The following is a 6,837-nucleotide window of genomic DNA, read 5'->3' as shown; positions in this document are numbered from 1 at the left end:
TTTGATTATTTCCAGTCTTCTACTCCTCCTAGGTGAGTCTGCTTCTTTTTTTGCTAGAGCTTTCAGGTGGGCTGTTAAGTCTCCAATATGTGCTTTCTCTGTTTTCTTTAAGTGGGCACTTAGTGCAATGAACTTCCCTCTTAGGACTGCTTTCATAGTGTCCCATAAGTTCGAGTATGTTGTTTCTTTATTTTCATTGAATTCAAGGAAGACTTTAATTTCTTTCTTTATTTCTTCCTTAATCCAGGTATGGTTCAGTAGTTGACTGTTCAGTTTCCATGAGTTTGTAGGCTTTCTGGGGGTAGCATTGTTGTTGACTTCTAACTTTAATCCATGGTGATCTGATAAGACACAGGTGGTTACTAATATTTTTTTGTAACTGTGTAAGTTAGCTTTGCTACCGAGTATGTGGTCAATTTTCGAGAAGGTTCCATGAGCTGCAGAGAAGAAGGTATATTCTTTCCTCTTTGGGTGGAATAATCTATAGATGTCTGTTAAGTCCATTTGCTTCTTTACCTCCATTAATTCTCTAATTTCTCTGTTAGGTTTCTGTTTGATTGACCTGTCCATTGGTGAGAGAGGAGTGTTGAAGTCTCCTACGATTAGTGTGTGAGGTTTGATGGCTGCCTTGAGTCTTAGTAATGTTTCTTTTACATACGTGGGTGCTTTTATATTAGGGGCATAGATATTCAGGGTTGAGACTTCATCCTGATGAATTGTTCCTGTTATGAGTATAAAATGTCCCTCTCCATCTCTTCTGATTGATTTAAGTTTGAAGTCAACTTTGTTAGAAATTAGTATGGCCACACCTGCTTGTTTCTTAGGTCCATTTGCTTGATAAGACTTTTCCCAGCCCTTTACTCTGAGTAGGTGCCTGTCTTTGTGGTTGAGGTGTGTTTCTTGTAAACCGCAGAATGTTGGATCCCATTTTCGTATCCAATCTCTTAGCTTGTGCCTTTTTATAGGTGAGATGAGCCCATTGAACATTAAGTGATATTAATGACCAGTGGTTGTTAACTCCGGTCACTTTTTTAATTGTAGGGTTTTTGTGTTTCCCTTCTTTGAGTTGCGCTGGTGAAGGGTCTCTAGATGTCTGAGTTATTGTGGTCATTGTTGGACTCCTTGGTTAGTGATTTTCCTTCTATTATTTTCTGTAAGGCTGGATTGGTGGCTACATATTGTTTAAATTTGTTTTTATCCTGGAAAATTTTGTTTTCCCCATTTATAGTGAACGAAAGCTTGGCTGGGTATAGTAGTCTGGGCTTGCATCCATGGTCTCTTAGTTTTTGCAGTACATCTATCCAGGACCTTCTGGCTTTCACGGTTTCCATAGAGAAGTCAGGTGTAAGTCTGATAGGTTTACCTTTATGAGTAACTTGGCCTTTTTCCTTTGCGGCTCTTAATATTCTTTCTTTATTCTGTATGCTTTGTGTTTTGATTATTATATGGCGAGGGGATTTTTTTTTTTTTTTTGATCCAGCCTATTCGGTGTTCTGTATGCTTCTTGAACCTTCATAGGTACATCTTTCTTCAGGTTGGGAAAGTTTTCTTCTATAATTTTATTAAGTACATTTTCTGGACCGTTGAGCTGCACTTCTTCTCCTTCTTCTACTCCAATTATTCTTAGGTTTGGTCTTTTCCTGAATGTTTTGTGATGAAAGTTTGTCTGACTTGCTGTTTTCTTTGATCAGTGCGTTTATTTTCTCTATGTTATCTTCAGAATCTGAGATTCTTTCTCCTATCTCTTGTATTCTGCTGGTTATGCTTGTTTCTGTAGTCTCTATTCGTTTACCTAGATTTTCCATGTCCAGCCGGCCCTCTGTTTGTGTTTTCTTCTTTGCCTCCATTTCAGTTTTCAAATCATGAACTGTTTCATTATCTGCTTGATTGTTTTTCCTTGGTTTCCTAGGGTATCATTCACTGATTTACTCAATTCCTCAAACTTTCTGTTATACTTCTCATCCTTTTCTATAAGGGCGTTTTTTTATATGCTGTTTAAGGGCCTCTATCACTTTCATAAAGTCAGTTTTTTCTACTTCTTCTTGATTAAGGTGTTCATGTCCTCCTGTTCTGAGGTCGCTGGGTTCTAGTGGTTTCATGTTGTTTTTCAGACTGTTGGGTGAATTCTTGCATTGGCGCCTGCCCATCTTTTCCTCCAAATGCTCCCCTATGGATCTTCTTTTACAGGATCAGGTCTTCTTGCCCCCTGATGTACCTTCCCAGTGATGTCACTCCCCAGTGATGTTTCTCCTGGTGACCAGATCGGATCTCTGTGCTGCTTGGGTAGTCGCAAACAAAGGGCCCACCCTGCTTGCTGCAGGCAGGCTATGGAGACAAAGGAACTACCACCCTTCCCTTTGCCCTCCCGATTCGGGTTTGGTCCCAGCGCCGGAGCAGGCTGAGCTGGGAGGTGCTATGCCGCCAAAGAGGGGAGGGAGGGAGGGAGGGAGGGAGGGAGGGAGGGAGGGAGGAAGGGAGACGGGGGTAGGGAGTTCTGGATGTAAGCTGGATGGGATAGGAAGAGAGAGGATGTATCAGGCAGTATAGCCCCTGCAGGATGACCAGGAAGTGGAGGAGGGATGAGGAACGTCTGTGTTCCCTATTCCTGGCTACCGCCTCACTCACTCACCCCAATGATGTCTCTCCCGGTGCCCAGATCGAAACTCCGTGCTGCTTGGGTAGCTCGCAAACAAAGAGCCCACCCTGCTTGCTGCAGGCAGGCTATGGAGACAAAGGAACTACCGCCCTCCCCTTTGCCCTCCCGATTCGGGATCGGTCCCAGCGCCCGAGCAGGCTGAGCCGGGAGGTGTTATGCTGCCAAAGAGCGAGTTTGTTTCTTTTAAACTGACAAACCTACCAGTCATCAAACTGTACCAGAGTTCTTGAGAAGGATAAATTTTACCTGAGTTATTGATTTAAAAATGACAGAGACTTACTTGATTGGAACAGGAACATGAAATGAACAGTGAAACAGAACTTGTAGAAGGTGAGGTAGATGCTCCCAGGTATCCGGCCCCAAGACAGGCTAAGCCACCCTGGGAGGAGGCGGAATTGCCAGGAGAGCCAGCCTAGTTTCCTAGCACCAAATGTTGTAAAACAGCATGTGAGAGACCTTGACAGGACTGGGCCACATGGTGGGTAAGAGCCAGAGGCCTTACAGCTAGTAGGAGACAAATATGCCATGCAGGCAGAGCTTAAGTGAGAAGTTCAATGAGAGAGGAGTCAAGGAAAGGGAAAGAGAAATACAGAGAGGAAGGGGAAGATGGCTAAGGACGTTAAGCAGTTCCTTAAGTGCCTCTCAGTCATTAGATATTCCTCTGTTGAGAATTTTCTGTTTAGATCTCTACCCCATTTTTAATTGGATTATTTGGTATTTTGATATCTAGTTGCTTGAGCTCTTTGTATATTTTGAAGATTAGCCCTTTGTCCAAGGTGGGGTTAGTGAAGATTTTTTTTTCACATTCTGTAGGTTGTCATTTTGTCTTGTTGTCTCTGTCCTTTGCCTTATGAAGGCGTAAATCACAAACAGTTGCACACCAGTTTGGAATTATGATTAATAGAATGGTTATTTATTTAAAGGGAAAAAACTTACAGATCACCATCCCAGACAACAGCCCTCTGTGCAATCAGGAAAAGAGTCTAGTAGCTGGAAGCAGAGCCGGAAGCAGAGCCTGAAGCAAGAGAGAGAGCAGAGGGCTGCTGCTGCTTTTTTTAAAGAGAGAGAGAGAGACCACGCCCCAGTGGGCTGGTATCTCAGTGGCTATTGGCTGAAGGAGCAGAAGGAGCTCCCACAGCACCTCCCCCTTTTGTTTATGTAAGAGAGTTCTAAACCTACTACGAAATTATATACAATAAGAACAAATATCCTATTCTAACTAGCTTAAGTCTTGTATAATAAATAACTTGGCCAAGTAATGAGAGGAAAGTAACTACATTTATATAGTCTTCAACCCCATCAAAAATCTGAGAAGGGAAATAATGTTACCTGAGTAATTAGGAAGTGCAATCAAACAACTTCCAAAACATGCAACAAATCACAGAGACAACTGGCTACCTGGGCAATCACCCAAAGTCATGTTTGCAGTGTTGAAGCAACCAACTTTGGCTAAGGCCTAGAATAACTGACAGGTTATTTTTAACAGGCGAGATATTTTTCAAAACTGTCTTGCCCTGTCTTGGCAAGATTTGACAGTTCTGCTTATCCATTTCCGGATACTATGTATTTTGCCAGTAATTGAGGTATGGGCAGTTCCTTGCCCAGAGACCAGTATTGCCAAAAAGACAAGCTCCAAGTGGAGTGTCTTTAGTGCTCAACAATCTCTCGGGAATAGATCTGTGTTGCCAGGAGCGACTGTGTCTCACGACCACAGAACTCTAAGATTAAAATAAATGCCATTTTCTACAGCTCTTTGAAGAGGTTGAAGATTATTTATACAGAATATAATCTCTATGTATCTTATTGCTTTAGCTAGAACTTCAAGACTATGCTAAAAAGATATGGAGAGATGGACAACCTTGTCTTGTTGCTGATTTTAGTGGAATTGTTTTGAGTTTCTCTCCATTTAGTTTGATGTTGGCCGTTGACTTGCTGTATATTGCCGTTATTATGTACAGGTATGTTCCTTGACTCCCTGATCTTTCCAAGACCTTTATCACAAAGAGGTGTTGGATTTTTGTCAAAGGCCTTTTCCACATCTAATGAGATGATCAGGTGGGTTTTTTCTTTCAGTTTGTTTATATGGTAGACTACACCATTGGATATTTGTGTGTTGAACCATCCCTGCATCTCTGGGATGAAGCCGACTTGATCATGGTGAATTTTTCTGATGTATTCTTGGATTCAGTTTGCCAGTATTTTTTGAATATTTTTGCAACAATGTTCATGAAGGAGATTGGTCTATAATTCTCTTTCTTGGTTGCATCTTTGTGTGGTTTGGGAACCAGGGTAACAGTCACCTCGTAAAAAGTTTGGCAATGCCCCTTCTGTTTCTATTGTGTGGAACAATTTGAGGACTATTGGTTAGCTCTTCTTTGAAATTCTGGTAGAGTTCTGCACTGAAACCATCTGGGCCTGGGCTTTTATTTTTTTGGGAGATTTTGATGGCTGCTTCTATATCCTTAGAGGTTATAGGTCTATTTAAATTGTTTATCTGTTCTTGATTTAATTTTGGTATGTGGTACCTATCCAGAAAATTGTTCATTTCCTTTAAATTTTTCAGTTTTATGGAGTACAAGTTTTTGAAGTATGACCTAATGATTCTCTGGATTTCCTCAGTATCTGTTGTTATGTCCCCCTTCTCTCTTCTGATTTTGTTAATTTGAGTGTTATTTCTGTTTTTTGGTTAGTTTGGATAAGGGTTTGTCTATTTTGTCAATTTTCTCAAAGAACCAACTCTTTGCCTCATTGATTCTTTGAATTGCTTGGGTTGGAGTTTTCCTTCTAGTACTTTCTATAGTACTGAATTTGTGGATAGGTATTGTTTAAATTTGATTTTATTATGGAACATCTTGTTTTCTACATCTATAGTGATTGAAAGCTTTGCTAGGTATAGCAGTCTGGACTGGCATCCATTGTCTCCATAGTGTCTTCAGAACATCTATCCAGGACCTTCTGAATTTCATAGTTTCCATTGAGAAGTCAGGTATAATTCTGATAGGACTGCTTTGTATGCTACCTAGTCTTTGTCCTTTGCAGTTCTTAGTATTCTTTCTTTATTCTATATGTTTAGTGTTGTGATTATTATGGGGTGAAGGGACTTTTTTTTTTGGTCCAATCTATTTGTTGTTCTGTAAGCTCCTTGTACTTTCATAAGCATGTCCTCCTTTAGGTTGAGAAAGTTTTCTTCTACAATTTTGGTAAATGTATTTTCTGTGTCTTTAAGTTAGACTTCTCCTTCTATTCCTATTATTCTTGGTTTGGTCTTTACACTTTACACAGTATCCCAGATTTCCTGGATATTTTATGTTAAGAGTTTATTGGATTTAACATTTTCATTGGCCAATGAGTCTATTTCCTCTATTGTAACTTCAACACCTGAGATTCTCTCTTCCATCTCTTGTATTCTGTTGGTTATACTTACATCTGTAGTTCCTGATTGCTTTCCCATATTTTCCATTTCCATAATTCCCTCGGTTCGTGTTTTTCTTTATTGCCTCTATTTCAGTTTTCAAGTCTTGAACTGTTTTAACTGTTTGCTTCACCTGTTCGATTGGTTTTTTTTTTCTAAGTTTTCTTGGGTTTCATTGATTTCTTCCAATTTTTTGTTTGTATTTTTTTCATTTCTTTAAGGGAATTTTTCATTTCCTTTTTAAGGATCTCTATCATCCTTATAAAGTTATATTTAAGGTAGTTTTCTTCTGTTTCATCTGTATTAGGGTGTTCAGGTCTTGGTGGTGTAGAACCACTAGTTTCTGGTGGTGTCATATTGCTCTTTATGTTGTTGAAGGTGTCCTTACACTGCCATCTACGCATCTCTTCCTCTGGTGCAAGTGAGGCCTATGACTTAGGTGGTGGCACTTCCTCCATTTCTAGCAATAGCAATAAGACAACATAAGGGGATCAAGGGGACTCGTATTGGAAAGGAAGAAGTTAAACTTCCGTTATTTGCAGATGATATGATATTATACATAAGCGATCCCAAAAACTCTACCAAAGAACTCCTACAGCTGATAAACACCTTTAGTAATGTTGCAGGATACAAGATCAACTCCAAAAAATCAGTTGCCTTCCTATACACTAAGGATAAGGAAACAGAGAAGGAAATCAGAGAAGCATCACCTTTCACGATAGCCACAAATAGCATAAAATATCTTGGGGTAACTCTAACTAAGGAAGTG

The sequence above is a fragment of the Microtus oregoni genome, unplaced genomic scaffold (genome assembly GCF_018167655.1).
Source record: "Microtus oregoni isolate MIOR12 unplaced genomic scaffold, Mior012 000034F_ref0000314, whole genome shotgun sequence".
Lineage (NCBI taxonomy): Eukaryota > Metazoa > Chordata > Mammalia > Rodentia > Cricetidae > Microtus > Microtus oregoni.
The sequence above is the reverse complement of the archived record's forward strand: the minus strand, read 5'-3'. Positions refer to the sequence as shown.